Genomic DNA, 3,989 nt, shown 5'->3' on the forward strand with positions numbered 1-3,989 from the left:
GTAGTGAAGACATATTGCTGTGTTCTGACATAACTAGATCTGAATATGCCGTACACTCACCTTATGTCACATTACCTATTACATTACAGTGATTCTTTGAAATGAAAAATAATAAACATTCAAGGACACAGTGTACCTAAATGACATACAGCATTTGAAATCTTTCAAAGGTCTGAAAACAGTCTTTCAATGCAAGCCTGAATCTTCAAACACACACAGTCTTTCTGTTTTATGCTTAGTTTAACATCACTGGAGAAAATACCCATCACTAAATCCTGATATACATTCTTAGCCATTTTCCTCTCTCCTATTGACGTCACTGTTCATGAGGCAAAGCATGACCCAGAATTGTTCAAGTTCTCCTACAATGGTTTCTCCAGTCACAGCAGTCATTCAGTTTCTGGCCCCTTTTGTTTGGCACCAGGGAGCGTGAGGATCAGGGCCTGCAGAATGTCTGACAGGAAAATAATACCCACAATACTATCTGCTTTATTTGCCACTACCAGCTAATGGACCTCAGCTCTCACTATTCTATCCACATGGTCTCCAGTATTTCCAGCAAACTGCATTTCACAACACCCTCGAAATACTGTGAACGGTGCTGAAGCGCCTGGGTCACTGTGATATCTAGGTTACTGTATGTTTTTTCAGCAGCAAGGTTAATTGCATTAAATTTGGAATAAATACCTACAACAGGCAAGGCAGACACCTGTCTTTCCAGAGAGACTCTCAGGGCCCTAATGATGGGCGCCGCCAGGTGTACGAAGCTGATGTTGGGGTAGGTCTCGATTCTCAGTGCATCCAGGTTCTGCTGCGTGGAGGCAGACTTTGGCATATCAGACATAAAAAGCTGGAGGAACTTGAGCATTTTTTTGTGAGTGAGTACATAAAGTGCATTTTCACTGATAGGGTTAATAACTGGCAATCTGTGGGTTTCATTTTTGATCAACGAATATATAGCATCGAAGAGGCTTACATCTGGAGATATATTCCCCAAATGATTAAGCATTTCCGGTAAATAATGCTCCCTCTGTGTTTCAAATCTCATGTTCTTCTAATGCATAAATCTATCACGAGAGATTTATAGTATCTATGTAATATATTTGTGAAATCTGTAATCGTTAGCATTCCTACAAGACTGTTTTTTTCCTCTCCCAGAGAGGCGCTGTTCAAACACCATTGGCTACTGAGGCAAAGAAGGCCTTTTTAACTTGTGTAATCGAAGACAACAAGCCCCTAACTGGTTGGGATGATGTCGTAACACTTGTATGACCTCATGAATTGCATGTAAACTTCATGAATCGCCCGCCACTTGCCATGTCTTCTGTTTCTTCTTCCAGCTCGAATTTCTCCCGCTTGCCGGCTTCCCCAGGTCTCAGGGCTGCGCCGGGATCAGAACGCGCTCAGCAGCGGTCGACCCGCTATGCAGGTCCGGGCCTGTGCTATCTACTTTATATTCATAGGCTTGCTGAATTCTTACAAGATATTGTTATCATATATTCATTTTATCGATGGGAATGTAAGATTAGGAAGGTTAACTAACTTTCCAGTTTACACAGTTAATTTTAAAATTCCAGAGCCAATTTTTTCTTACTGTGTAATTCTGAGTCCTTTAATCATCATTCAAATTAATCTTGAGCTAACTCTATAGCACATCTTTAGGACTCTGGATATCGTGGCCATGTTTAAGTGAAAGTACTCCCAGTTCATGGGTAAGCTTATTCTCCTCTTGCTATAAAATTTGAAGCTTTTATCAAAATAATGACCTCAAACAATAATAAATGATAGATTACCTTATGTAATCCTCTTAATAACTCTTTGTAATAGGTATTATTCTCATTATACATATAAGAAATTGAATTTTAAAGAATTTTAGTAATCTGTTCAATCTAATTACACAAACAAGTTAGCAGTCAAACTGGAATTTGAACTTGGGTTGTCGAACTTGGTGTCCATACTCTTAACAAACTCACTGTACATTGCATGTTTCCAGGAGCTAACCCTAGCTGTGCTCCTGTTGCTTCCCCTTAGTCACTTGCTCATACATTATCTGTTTCCTTACCCTTTTATTCTTAGTCTTAACTAAGAATCATCATGTGGGAAATAAAATTTTGAGTGAATCTCCAAGGTTAAATGAAGCGTTTCATTTAGAAAGCATCATTTAACATATTCTCAGACTATGATATCATATTTGTCTCCAGACCATTGAGGACAGTTAGTCATAATGGAACATTAAGAGTTTAAACAGGTATTAGTCACAAAAGAAGAGATCTTACCATCCTGCTTTGATTCATAGATTCCGGTAATAGAAAGGTAGTCACACTAAGCACTATGTATTCATCGCTAGGTGACATATTCTTAAAAGTTTCCAGGTACAGCATTAGTAATTTACAGTATGCTCTTTCTCGTCAAGCATTTTGAAATTGTATTACCACAAGTTTTAAGAGGGTGTTTAGATACTTCCATGCTGCAGAAGGTGAGTGAGATGAATATGTTTTCCAACAGTTTGCTTTTAAATTGCTACATTTAAGCCATCTAATAGAAAAACAGGATAATGGCAGAATGACTGAAAAATAAAGTGCAGGAAATAACATTACTCTCCAAAAACCTTCTGAACGATCACTCCTGCGTCCCCAAAATGAAGCCCTCAGACTTCCCATCCTCACCTCTTAGCTCTTTCACTGTCATGAAATATACAGGTACTTTATCTCAAGCTCTACTCTTCGAGCCCATTGATTCTAGGCTATTGCCACTCAAATATTGTTCCACTATGTAAAAATGTCCACTTCAGAAGATAGGCAATAAGCGTTTTACCTCTCAGACTATCCTTTCCAGTGATTCCATTACTATTAATGACTTTATTGCCATCAACGGCAGCCAAGTATCTCCTAGCAACCAAGGGTGCAAAAGATTTCAGGTTGTTATTTTTTGATTAGTGATTACACACATGGTATAAAATCCAGAGTCCAAAATATTACACAGTCCAGAGGAATTCTTCTTCCCACCTCAGTCTCTTGTGCCCATTTCTCCAGAAGCAGCCAGCATTGCCAGATTCTTGTGTGTGCTTCCAGAGCTACTCTGCTCTTTTCCACAGTGGTAGCATCTTAAACACAGTGCTGTGAAGCACCTTTAAAAAAAGTAAAAGCTTTATGGAACCATAATTTACACGCAAAATAATTCATCCATTTTTAGATGAGCATCTGATGATCGTTAGTAAGTTTACAGAGTCATACAACCACTGCCACAGTCCAATTTTTAGAACATTCACATTGCTCCGAAAAGATTCCTGATGACCAGCCCCGGGACTTTCTGTCTCTGTAGATTGGCCTTCTCTGGACATTTTGTATAAACGCAGTCATATAATATGTGATCTTTTGTGATAGGCTTCTTTCAATTAGCCTAAAGTTTTTAAGATTCATACATATTATAGCATATAGCAGCATTTTATTTCTTTTTACTACCAGGTAGTATTTTATTGTATAAATATACTATATATGGTTTATCCATTAATCAGTTGATGTCCAATTGGGTTGTTTCCACTTTTGAGCTATTATGAATAATGTTACTATGAGTGTTCACACACAAGTCTCTGTGTAGACATATCTTTTCATTTCTTTTAGGTAGATATAAAGGAGTAGAATTCCTGGCTTGCATGGCAAATTTATGTTTAACATTTTATTCAGCTGCCAAGCTGTTTACAAAATGACTTTTCATTCCTAATATCAAGGAAAGTGTTAATTCAATTGGGCTGGATTGCTCAAAACCTGCACATTTCCAAGAAAGATCTGTCATTAGGACTGACTCATGGTTGGCTCTTTGGAGGTGATCTCTGAGTTCTTGGAATATTCTGCTTGATAAGTGTGTTTTTGTCTGCCTGATACATTGGGCCATCAATTTGATCAGATAGTTTATGTTAACAGTGTGATTCATAGCAAACATCCATTTTTGCTGTGGGATGGGGCTGGAGTCTAGGTAGCTGAGGTCAGTGG

General features: G+C 38.3%; 1 pseudogene; it reads right to left on the minus strand.

The window, feature by feature from the left end:
* Positions 1–389: 389 nt before the first annotated feature.
* LOC120597856 (5'-AMP-activated protein kinase subunit gamma-2-like) lies at positions 390–1,379 on the minus strand (annotated as a pseudogene).
* Between the last annotated feature and the right edge of the window lie 2,610 nt (positions 1,380–3,989).

Source organism: Pteropus medius, unplaced genomic scaffold (genome assembly GCF_902729225.1).
Source record: "Pteropus medius unplaced genomic scaffold, Ma_sr-lr_union100, whole genome shotgun sequence".
Lineage (NCBI taxonomy): Eukaryota > Metazoa > Chordata > Mammalia > Chiroptera > Pteropodidae > Pteropus > Pteropus medius.